General features: G+C 50.7%; 1 protein-coding gene across 2 annotated transcripts in view; it reads right to left on the bottom strand.

Annotated features, from left to right (window-relative positions):
• Fam3d (FAM3 metabolism regulating signaling molecule D) overlaps positions 1 to 12037 on the bottom strand; it is a 30168-nt gene extending 18131 nt beyond the window's left edge. The window contains exon 1 of one of the 2 annotated variants that reach the window (XM_052190689.1): positions 11792 to 12037. The gene's annotated coding sequence lies outside the window, so the exon portion shown is untranslated. Of the gene's footprint in view, positions 1 to 9; positions 117 to 11791 lie in introns of those variants that run through there. The other variant, XM_052190690.1, reaches the window with a different exon arrangement.
• Between the last annotated feature and the right edge of the window lie 398 nt (positions 12038 to 12435).

The following is a 12435-nucleotide window of genomic DNA, read 5'->3' on the forward strand; positions in this document are numbered from 1 at the left end:
CAAACTGACCTCTGGGGTCTGAAGATCAGAGAGGGTGCTGAACTGAGACTGACATCCCCTGGCCAGGGCTCCTCACACCAGCCTGGTGAGCAGGGGAACAGCTTTTGTCCCTTCTACCTCCAGGCCTAGTGAGTGCAGAGATTAGCCAGTAGAGGAAGGTGCATTTTGAAAGAGTTGATTTACCTTCATTCCCTTTGTTATCACTGCAGCATTCCTTTTAGGCTCCGCCCAACAGTTACCTAGCAACAGCCAAGTAGGCCCTATGCTATAAAAAGAACTGTTTGGTCTCTCATTGCCCTGTCTGACCCTTTTCTTGCTTCCCCCCCCCTCTCTCTCCCTCTCTCTCTCCTTCCCTCCTCCTCTGCATTCCTCTCCCCTCCCTCTCTCCTCCCCCTCCCGTTCTTTTCCTGCCCACCCTTGCTCCAGTCCCTCCTCAACCTCCCTTCCCAGGCCCCAAATAAACTCTATTCTATACTCTACGGTAGGTACCTCAGGGGGAGGGATGCCTCATCATGGGCCCTCCCACCGCACCATACTGCGCTCTACAAAACATAGTTTTTGTGAAACATATCACCCTTCTCCACTCTCTCTCTTCCTGCCTCCCTCCCTTTCTCCATCTCTTCCCCACTCATGCCTGACTGTCCAGGGCTGTCAGCCACTCAAAGCATCCATAAAAGGAATTGACTTGTGTTGACATGTGGAGACAGGAGTAGGCAGGACTGCTGTTCCGCGTGGGCAAGCTTCTGCCAGGTGCCTTGTGAATATCTTTGCATGGGTCAGTGAGGACAGCTCACCATGGTTAAGGAGATAAGGGCATGGTTAAGGACAGATTTAGACACACGTCTGCGGCTACAGGGTCCCTGGTGTTCCCCTCAGGGTTTGACTTCTTGTTCTTTTTGTCTCAAAGGAGAGCTTAAACCCTTCTTGTGTCCTGGGCAGGGTCTGGGTCATCCTTTTTAACCCTTTTGTGTTGCCCTGAGTTGCTGATCAGTTGCACCAGTGACAGTGACATGTCAACTTTGAGAGTCTCCTGGAGGCCAGGTGGCACTTAGGAGAGGGGATGGCTGGGTGGAGCCTGGGGCAAGTGACCTTTCTGCTCTGTGGTGGTTTCATTTCCCTCCTCCCCCCCCCCCCACTAGAATTTTTTTCTCCCAAGAATCTATCTCAACAGACATCCTCTCAATAACAGACATCCTCTCAACAGTCTCCAGTGTCCAACTGCCAAGGACTGGGGTAAGGCGGGAGACAGGAGACACACCCACAAGCCTGAGTGAATGGGTCAAGCATTGCTGACCTCCCTCTGTCTGTGGGAGTGCTGAGGCAGGATCTGCCCTTCACATTAAAACAATGGCAACACTGCTGAACCCTCCAGTGGGAAGACTTACTGCCACCACCTTCTGCAAGGTCTTCAGTCAGGAGTCCGAGCTGTTACCTTGTTGTGTCCCTGCTCCCTTCCCTTCCACCTATACCTCCCCTCAAGAAGGCTTCTACGGCCCCTTTAACTTCCCTGAGAGTCAAATGACATTTTTTTTTCAGATACAAAATATATTGTAATGACATGGGGTCCTTAGAACATGACTTGTGGCTCAGGGGCTCCCAGATGTGAACTGAAGGATGTTGTGTGCCTCCCACTACTGTGTACATGTTGTGCAGCCAGGGTAGACGGTCAGAGCTGGCACAGCACAGACGTGGACAGGAGGGAAGTGTGCAAAGGAACAGAGCTGATCGAGGACCGAGGATGGGAAAATTAAGACTGAAAGGGAAGCAGAGGTGATGGGTAGAGAGTTTGAGGGAGGCAGAGATGAAGAGGGAGGAGTCTTGGTGGATATTCCGACACCTAAGAATCAGGCAACATTATTTAGGGGAGGGGAGAGGGCCGAGGCCTATAGAAGACACTGGCTGGGTAGCCACACTTTGAAGGATGTGGTTTCAGGGTTGGGGTGGGGAGCAGCACACAGTACTGCCTTGGCGATGGGTTCTCCAGCCTGACACCCCACCTGACACCCAAGGAGCTCCCTGGCCTACAGAGTCCCCAGCATTGCTCACCTGGCGCGCTGTGGGGCAGGAGCTTAGGCTGGTATGCTGCAAGGGGTGGGGGCTTGTGGGGAGGAAAAAGGCACCAGGAGCAGGTGACATCGGGGGAGGGAGAGTTCTCTCTGCAGCCGTAGATATGTGAGAAAAGCTTCCTTGTCACAACCGGTCATTCGGGTTGCAAAGTTTCAGGGGAGAGGTTTCCTTGTTCTAGATGCAACCAGGCCTGGTAGCCCAGGGCACTGCTCTAACTGCAGGCCAGTGCCCACCCAACTGTAGCATTTTCTACAATATCCAACAGCTAGAGAGGGTGTGGGTAAAGGAAGAAAGGGAGGGTTGTGAGGAGGCCTCCAGCTGCTGTGAGCTGTGCTCTTCTGGCTTGACCAGAGAGCCACCCAAGCCCTCCCTGTCCTTGTCCTGTCCCTCTGCCCTGTCTCTCCCTGACTCTCTGATGATTTCTGTCTCCAAATCAGCTTAGAAGCTCTGGTGTTTTCTTTTCCCCAGCAAGCCTTGTGACTGTAGGCCCAGGGCTACATGAGCATTGAGGAATGCTCAACAAATATTCAGGGCTGGGATGAGTTGAAGAGTAGGATGACTAAACCACCGATGGCATGGAGAAGAAGACAGAACTTCAGAGAGGCCAAGCCACCTTTAAGGCCACAAGGCAATCTGTGGGTTTTATTCCTGAAGCATTTGCCTAGCGGAGCATCAAAGCCAGGCTGAGTACCAGGCACAGGGGAATGACTATGACAAGTTACACTCTAAAGGAGTACTCCTGGAACTTGAACTATTCCTTTGTCTGCGCGCAAAGAGTCTATCTGTGGAGCAGTCTTTACTCAGCTTCAGGACTCCTGGTCAGTTGGTAGGAGACTTTCTCTGGGAAACCTTCTCTGGCCCTGGAAGTCAAGGTTAGCCCTGTCCCTGTGGTCCTGGATAGAGGCACATTCGTCGTGTTACCCTAACCCTGACAAATCAGCCTTTTTGTTGTCCTTTGTGATTGCTTTTGAAATTATGACTCAAACAAGACCAGACACTTTACTGATGTGGAGACTAGGAGAGAGACACTAGCTAAGATCTCCCCCTGAGATGCTTCCATTAAGTCTGGGGCCAATTCCATGTATCCTTTCCCAATGGGGTAACGGTCATGACCTGGCAGAGGGGGCTGGGCACCTGGGCAGCATGTGAGGGCTGGTCATCTAAGAATTAGACAGTGATGAATGTGCTGTATCAAGAAAGATGCCGCGTCTGGGGGTCAGACAGACGGGCTTGCTGCTTGTAAGGTCGCCTATAGGAGTCTTAATTCTTCTTTTGAAAAAGAGGCGATGCTATCTGCCTGTTGCAGAAGGGGGCAGGCAGCAGGTCACCCTTTCTTGAAGGGCTGTGGGCTTGAGACCACCCCGCCATCTTGCTTACAGGGCTCAGCGGGCCCACTCTTGCTCGGTTCATGCTCCTCCTTGGTATCGTTCCCATAGGGATGTCTTTCTGTGGAATCGCAGTATCAGCACAGCATCTCTGCCTGCTGCCAGCGATGCCTCCCAGCCTTTTCTTTCTTCCACAGTGTTAGGCATCAAATGTAAGACATTGAGCATGCCAGACACGCTTTGGTACAGAGCTCTATCGCCCACCCACTCCCGTCTCCACGGTGGCATTTCACAAAGGCCCTGCAGGATCCAGAATGTCTGTTCCGTCAGTTTGTTTCCTGGAGCTCTCTGTGACTTTCTGCTCAACCATGACCTGCCCAGAGGCAAGGTAGCCAGGGAAAGGAGCCACTCTCCTTAGGCTGGGGACAAAGACAGAGGGTCAGAGCATCTCACCTGCGTCTCTGGTGACGCAGCCAAGTGAAAACTTCATCTGCTAAATCCCGACTCCCTTCTCTGCCATCACAAGGACCCCCTCCATGAAAACACTTGAACTGCGTTGTGGATGGTCTTGAGCCCTTGGCCACCTTCCCTGCTCCCTGCAGTCACTCTGCCTAACCTTCACACTCACGTCGGGTGTCGGCCCCAGGCGTGTGTGCTGCATGGTGTACACCGCAGGGTGTACAGAGAATGAAGAAAGGGACTTTCTATAAACTGGCCTCCTCCCTGCACCAAACCCACTGGTCGGGGGATGGGGGGGTTAGGGGGGGTGGAGTTTGTTTGTTACTGAGGATGAATACTTTGGTGGGGCGGGGCAGGTGCAAGCTGGGAGGACAGCCTGGAGCAAGTCCAGAACCCAGAAAAATCTCATCTTGAGACCAAAGTCTCATCTTGAGATCAGGGTAAAGATCCCTCCCTCCCTATGCTCTTCCTGTAGCCCTGCAGTCAGTCCATCCCAACTTGCAGTCTTCTTGGGGAAGTCAGCTAGCCTCTTGGCCAGTTTATAGGTTGAAGCAGAACATCATCTAAAAGAGCTGTTTCACCGAATACTGTCTAGAAGAGCTGTTACACACACACACACACACACACACACACTGCACTCACTTGGTCAGGCCGAGATCCAGCAAACCCACTCCTTCCCGTTCCCTTTGTTCTGGTCCAAATGATGCCTGAATACCCCAGGGACAGAAACAGTCGGGTCCAACACTTTGGGAGATGAAAGTGCCACACGAGGGCAGGGACGGGGTGTAAGGGACACAGCTCAGGGGGAGAAGACAAGACCAAGGTGGAGAAAGACATGGTGACGAGTAAAAACTAAGACTCTAAAGGCCTGTGGGACACATGCTGTCAGTCCTGCTTGGGACCAGCCTGGCACCAGAGGCTGTGGGAGGACCCGCCCAGGCCATTCTGACAGTCCTGCTCCACACCAGCCTAGAACCAGAGGCTGTGGGAGGTTACCACTCATCTCTGGAGAAACCCTTCCCCTAAAGCCCTAATGTCCCCAAGACAAAAGGAGATACGCAGTGAATAAACCCAGAAAAAGTAAGGCTGCTAGTGACAAATTGTTTTAGTGACATTTATTTAAGAAGGAAATAGCTTATTTTCATAACACCTTGTCTTCAGTATTGTATTTTTTTTTAAATGTGTAGGTACTGATTGGTTTCTATCAAACTGACACAAACCTAGACATGTCTGAGAAGAGGGAGCCATGATTCAGAAAATGTGTCCATAAGATTGGCCCGTAGGCAAGCTAGTGGGGGATTTTTCTTAATTAGTGATTGATAAGTCCCCAGTCCATTGTGTGGTGTCACCGTCGGGCAGGTGGTCCTGGGGTAGATTACAAAGCAGGCTGGGAACACCATGAGCAAGCACGACAGCGAGCAGGACGACCCCACGGCCTGGGCCCCAGCTCCAGCCTTCGGGTTCTTGCCCTGCTTGAGTTCTTGTCCTGACTTCCCTCAGTGATGGGATATGGTCTGAGTTATGAGATGAAATACAGCCTTTCCTCCCCAAGTTGCTTTTCTCCCGGCAATGGGATCCACAACCAAGGCACTATATATCTGTGTGTGTGTGTGTGTGCTTGCGTGCCAGAATGCCTGGGGAGGCCGGAAGAGTGTCCAATCCCCTGGAGCAGGAGGCTGCATGCTGCCTGACATAAACTGAGCCATCTCTCCAGCCCCTAGTTATCAAAGAGATTTTACTCTCCTAGTGCCTGGGGCAATTCCCAGGATAAGATGACAAATACTCTGTCCTAGGTATTGTGTAGCACTGAATTATTTTAATAGCTTTAATCCTATAGCAGACCATTGACGGTTGTGGGGAAACTGAGCCACAGAGTATTCAGGTGATGTAGCTAAGAGTCAGAGCAAGAAAAGATTTCAGACTAGGCCGTCTGTCTCTTTGTTTTTCAAACTGAAGGCAAGGTCTCAGATTGGCTTCAAACCCCATACACAGCCTGGGGGTAAGGGGCTGTCTTACAGTCCTCCTGCCTCAACTGAGTTCTGGAGGGCTGGGAGCACAGGCACGAGCCACCGTGCCCTTCCGGGAGCTCGCTGGGCTGAGGTTTGGCTCAGCTGAGGTGATGGAGGATGGAGATGTGTCTGGGCTGAAGGGAAGTTTCTAAGGTCCTGTTTCCACCTTCCTTCTCCCGATGGGCAGGCTCGTCTTCCCGGGAAGGCCTCTCTGGGGCTAGCTGCTGGCTGTGTCCTTACACGGCTTTCAGGAGGCCTTTCCTCTCAGTGTATCTGACGGAGATCATGACCTGATGCTCTGTGCTAACCTCATCCTCCGCCCATCTCTGCTGCCCGGGAAGGCCATCGGTAAAATGGCTGCTTTAGTCCCATTCGCTCCCATAAAGCTTCAAGTGGTCTGGGAGCCGTAAGTCTCTAACTCAGGGTGGTTAATGTATGGGACATGGTGGAGTCTTGTTTGAGCGTCACCATGGTAGCTCTGTCATGACTATCTCTCAAGCTCTATTTTCTTGTCTGTACATGCCATCGTCATACCAGACTTAATGGGGATTAAGCACGAGGATACACCCAGACACCTGAGTCAGTACAGAGGACGTGCTCCGTAAGGGACAAGTGTAGTGAATGAAGTGCCCCACCCCCACTCCTCTCTAGGAATGCCACATGTACTCCCAATTCTCCCAGGACCCTATAATCCTAGAACAAGACACTCTTTGAATAATGAATGGGCAATGGAGTGCCCAGATCTCCACCGAGCAGCTGGAGAAAAGTGGAAGACATCTGTTCACACAGCCCTTCCCTTTCCCTCAACTGGGCCAAATGAGCTGGGGCGACTTCAAGGGCTGGACATCCTCAGGTAAGCAGTTTGAGTCACCAGAAGACTCTTCGTTGATAGCCTAGCTGGGGTCACTAGAGCACTTTCTGAGCCAGAGTGGGACTTCCTGGGCTGTCAGGGTTCCTTAGTCACAGCAGGCCTGCTGGGAACTTGAGTCATTTCAGGTTAAGCATGAAGAAATGTACTCATTCATAGGAAATTTGATTTCTGTCAGAGGCAGATCATTCAAAATGGCTGCCTCTCGGGAATGGGCTTGGACATGTTTTATCTAGAAAGGTTTAAGAGCCAGATACCTGACCAAAGAAGAAATGATCATAATACTGATCCTAAAAAGTACAATTGTTCTACCATTTTGAGCCCCATGTTACCATTTGATTTTCCAACAATCTTGTGAGGTTTCTGTTTTATGGACTACATTTTTACCAGTGAGGAAATTGTGACCTAGAAGGGTTAAGCAACGCGCCCAGTGACAGAATGAATGCCCAGGCAGCGCAGCATTGCTGTCTATTATCATCGTAACTAGTGAAGCCAGGAAAGTGTGGTAGAAGGGAGGAGGTGTTGGGCATCTGTTGCCATGGCCACCGGCCTGGCACCCAGAATCTAGTCTCTATTTTGCCGGCGAGCATTCTGACGATCGTTTGGGAAAAGATCTATGTTTTCTACTCATTTGGATAGGCTTGACCCTAATCTGTGACTCCATTATGGCCAAATGGCCCAGGCCTTGGTGGAGGTCATCCACGGGCAGATCACAGCTCCCTGAAGAATGTTCCAGCAAAGAAAAGCTGCCTTTCCGTTGGTCTGGAGTCCAGGTGAATTAGAGGTTTTTTGTTTGTTTTGTTTTGTATTTTCAAGACAGGGTTTCTGTAGGACAAAGGACCTTGCCAGGAAACTTGGTAAGGTAAAGGAGGTCTGAGTCCCCAGAAATTTGGGGTACACACTTGAGACAGTAAGCGGCTCCTTGTTCCCTGCCAGATTCCTAGCCTGGAATATGTGCCACACTTCCCACATAAGAAAACGTGACCTGTGGTCATGTAGGCCCAGAACAGAGAGCTCCATGCTAATGAGGTACCCCTGAGGGTGTAGCCAATAAGCTTCCCTTCCCAGACACTCCTCCCTGCCAAACATATTGAGTCTCTGGTCCACCCTGAGAAGTTGGTACGAATCCATTTTCCATGATGAACAACCAATAAATAGTTTGGAGCCAAGGACTGTCTCTTTCACCTACCGCCACCATGGAGAACATAGAGAACATGGAGACCTACAGATCTGTGTTGCCTAAGTCTCCCATAGAAGGCCTCTCTGCACTTCCAGACAACCGCTACTACCTTTGCCAACGAGCCAAGCTGGAGCTCCCAACCTTGACCCCAGGGACCCCAATCGTCCTGACCTTGTCACGGGCTCGAGGACCCCCTGACACTTTGTTCCTGACGTCTCTGTGCGGGGTTTTCTAGCAGTGACTAGATGCCTGGGAGGGAACATTAGCCTCGGCTTTCTCACATCTCAGACTGCATTTTCTCACTCCCTTCACCCGTGGGAACAGTGGCTCTGTGCTTCCATCACCCTCCCAGAGGTGGTGTCGGGATAAGCACAGCCAAGCTCCCACGTTTTGCCTCCCCAGCAGGTGTGCCCAGTGGAAGGACAGAATGTGGTTCCACATGTGGCCCCCACAGGTTTCTCTGTTTAACATCCCCGGCTGACTTAAGCCAAGATGGCCTTGAACTCACAGATCCACATGCCTGTGTCTCCCAAGTGCTAGGGATTAGAGGTATGTGCCACCACATCCAGTCTGGAACCTAGAGGGTTTGAGGACATCTCTGCTACCCTGTAGGGACAACTCTCCTGTGTGGACAGCTTGCAGAAGGATAAGGCAACCTGGAGACAGAATCCTCGGAGTCTCACAGACATCCCCAGATTTCTCCATTCTACATGCCAATGTATTTTATTGTTTTTCTTCCTTGGCACCCGAGTCCTACCTGAAACAAAAAGCTTTTCCCATTTACATAGGTGGGAAGGTTTCAAGTTAAACTCCTACTCTGCCTCTTCCCTCCAGATTTTGATCACTATAATCCCCAACAGGGCTAAGAGAATCAGGCTGGCTCCCCATGCCTTCAGCAACAGCTTCCTTCTGACACCATCTCTACTGAAGCCAACTTGCTGCCACTACCTTCACTGGAGGAATAGCTATGGAAGATCTAAGTCCTTGGCATGGTGCCCATAGGCAGGCAGGCTGGGCAGTGTTGACTCCAGCTCCTGCCACCACACTTCACTCTGTCATAGGTGCCTGGACTTCTTTTTGCTTGGGACCCTATGCTCTGTGCGATGTGGCCTCCTTTGTGAAATGTTCCAGTTTTGTGATGGCTTTAAAAATCTTCCTCCTTTGTGATGTCTGTCACTACCATCTCCAGCCTTTCCACTGTTGGCAGGATGCCTCTTCTCTTTAGACTTAATAGTTGTCTTATAAACCGGAACTAAGAACCACCATGAAAAGTTGTATTTAAGTGCTCAAGGTCACCCTGGGCAGGGAGTCAACCCACCATGTGCATCACCTGTCATTGTGATTGTTGCTTGTATCCATCATGCAGTCTGCACCCATCTGTTGTGGATTGCCTACGAGATGTGTTGAAGGCTTGGGTCCCATGCAGTAGTGTTCAGAGGTGGGTCCTCTGGGAGTGATTGGATGATGAGAGTTCGAACCCAAGGCCTAGACTAATCTGCTGAGTTCATACTTTAATGTGCTTTTAGAAAGTAGTAGACACTTTAAGAGGCGGAACCCAGTTGAAAGGAATAGTTCATGGAGGAACGACATCGAAGGATTCATCATGTGTCCACCCCCTACGTCATGCTTCCTCTTCTCTCTCTAGTCCCCATGAAGACAGCAGCTTTGCCTCACTGCATGCACCACACTGTGATGTCCTGCCATACCATGGGCCCTGATCCAACAGACAGCAATGGGATGAAAACATGAACCCAAATAAACCTTTCTTCTAAGTTGGCTTTCTTGGGTATTTTGTCACAATGACAGAAAACTGACCCATACGGCACATCTCTTGTAGGGTTATGGCCTATTTTACTCCCAGTCTTCTACGTGACTCTTCTGATGGACTGTGAACTTCCTGAGATAGCATTTTGTCACTGCTAAAAGCCTTGCATCTTGCACAGTACCTAGGCTACAACAGGCGCTGAGCATCGACAAGAGTACCAACCTGTGAGACAGACAGCTGCTCCATGCCAGCCCCGTGGCAGGTGCTTGACATTACCAACTTGGCTATTTATAGGTGTCAAGCTTCCAGGAATTTGCTAGCGTTCCCATTATTTTTGAAAAGAAACAAACCAAAATACTAATTCCAAGAAGTAAATGGATTGTGTTTATCTACTGTAAAACAGATGACCCATTTCTTTGGAGAGGGGGGAGGGGAGAGGAAGGGGGAGTGAGAGAGAGAGAGAGACAGACAGACAGACAGACAGAAGATGAAGCACCTGGCCCAAGGAGAGACAACTGAACAAAGACAGAGCTGCGATCCAATGGCCGAGGGCATGGGGGCTCTCTCAGTGACTTTGGATCTCTTGTCTGGTTTCTGGGGAGGAAACTTCAGAGTTCCCACCTGCCTTTGAGAGTTTCCAAAAGCAAAGGATTAGTATCAGTCATTGGAGGTTTCAGCATCTTCTCCTACTGGCTGTCCACACCTCCATTAGACACACTGCTCTCACCCCAGGAGGAGTAGCTGCTCCAGCCTAGGAAGGGCTGCCAGCGGCGACTTCACATATCCTCCACCAGGGGAAAAGTGCCAGAGTCAGCAAGCAGGTTAGGCTACTCAGCTCTGCAGACTCCCAAGTCCTACCGGAATAGAGTGAGCAACTGGAGCCACGTGCTGACAAGGCCCAAGCTCAGAAAAGGCTTTGTAAAGGACAGGCCTGAGAGAGAGTCCAAGGCTCTAGGTGTAGCTCAGCAGACACAGAAGGATCACCTGGCAAAGTCAAACCCTCCTCTTCAGCTGTGGTGAACTGGGTGTGACACTTCTGATCTCACCTCTGGTCTATTGTCCCTCCCAGCTCCCCCCCCCCCCACTGCTCGCCTCCCTGCCTTCACACCTAATTCCACACTGCCTTAGTGAATTAACCTCCCGAGAGAGAAGTCCTTTGTCCCTAGCTCTTTGGCCATCTGCACGACTGATTTTACAAATGCCCAATTAATATGCTGTGAGTGACCCATCTGCAGGGACACTCCAGAACCAGCTGTATCACAGGGCATTGTAGCATAGTGCCAGGGTACAGCTTCTGCCGCCATTCTGCCTGGGAGAATGAAGTCTCTCTGGCCTCTGGCTCCCCTTCTTGGGAGGGGAGTAATGAGAACTGAGTGTTTATAGGAGCGGCCGGTGCTGTTATCTATGCCTCAGTGATTCCTCCCACAGATGCCTAACAGGTCAGAGCTGACGCGCTGAGCTAGGACATTCAGACCCTCATTCCCATTTCCCTGATGAGGAAAACAGATCTTAGTGAGAGGAACTAGCTGGACAGTACCCGATCAGGAAATCTCTCAGGACCACATACCTTTGTCATAACATTTCAGCTCAACCTTTTCAGAGATAAGTGAAATTTATGGCCAGAGAACTTCCTGCCCTTTTTTTTTATTCATTGTTCAAAAATTCATCTAATATATCTAATATAAATATTATCAAATGTTCATCTAGAACGTGTGTGTTTAAAAGTGCACATACCCCGGTGAATTAATACATATGGAAATTCTCTGTGGTCAAGGGATGGCATCTACAGTGAATGGTTTCGAATCCCAGGCTTTTGAACCCCAGATCTTATTTTTGTATCCACAGCAGACATAACTAATCAATCACAGCATGACCTGCACCGAGTGATAAAACAGCCTTCCCCTAAGTCAGTTGGGCTTGACCCCCTCAGATGAAGTCTCCCCTCTCTCCTCACTGCATCCTCAGAAGTCTCTTCAGTTAAGTAGTTTCCCTTTTCTTCTCTTGCTTTCTTTCTCAGGCATGCTGCTTCTTCCTTTCCCATCCTCTCTGCCTCTATCATTATTTCAAAAATGTGGACCTAGAATTAAAGCCCCCCCCCCCAATCTGACAGAGACATACCTGAGGCTCTCAGGGCTCCCCCTTCACTACCTTCGAGCTGACGGGGTGATGATTCAGCGGTTGATACCTTGAGTCTTGAGCCAGCCAACTGCTTCCCTGGCAGCCGTCTGGCTCTTGTGGCCCTCTCTAGCTGGTCGCTCTCGGATGCAGCTGCCTAGAGGGAGTGACAGGCCAGGTCTTGGGCTCCTTGGGAGGGTAGCTGCTCCCAGCCCTACCCATGCTGAGTGCCGCTTGGAAGAGGTTTGCCATAAACCCTCCCTGCCTCATTAAACAGCCTTACCAGGAAGGAGGAAGTTTAATCTAGAGCTCTCTGTGGAGGAAATGAGGCTAAAGTCTGGTAGGGACATGGGCAGGGCTGTGCTTGTTTTCTTCCGAATACAGCAGCTCCAGTCTTCCCAGGTGACGCTTGGGTGCGAGCAGGAACAACTTTGGAGCGGACACCCTCTCCCCCAAATCAAATAATAAAACAAAAACCACTCAAGGGGTGCTAAACCGGCTAGGGTCTGAGTGAGATTGAAGCAGGCAGTGCATGGGCCTGTAAGGGTGCTGAGCCCACTTAGGAAAAGGGTACGGGGGCTCTTGGGTTAAAAACAAGGGTCAACAGGGAGAGGAGGTGGCACGGGAGAAAGACTCTGGGTTAGGGT

Source organism: Apodemus sylvaticus, chromosome 8, assembly GCF_947179515.1.
Source record: "Apodemus sylvaticus chromosome 8, mApoSyl1.1, whole genome shotgun sequence".
In the NCBI taxonomy this organism is placed as follows: domain Eukaryota; kingdom Metazoa; phylum Chordata; class Mammalia; order Rodentia; family Muridae; genus Apodemus; species Apodemus sylvaticus.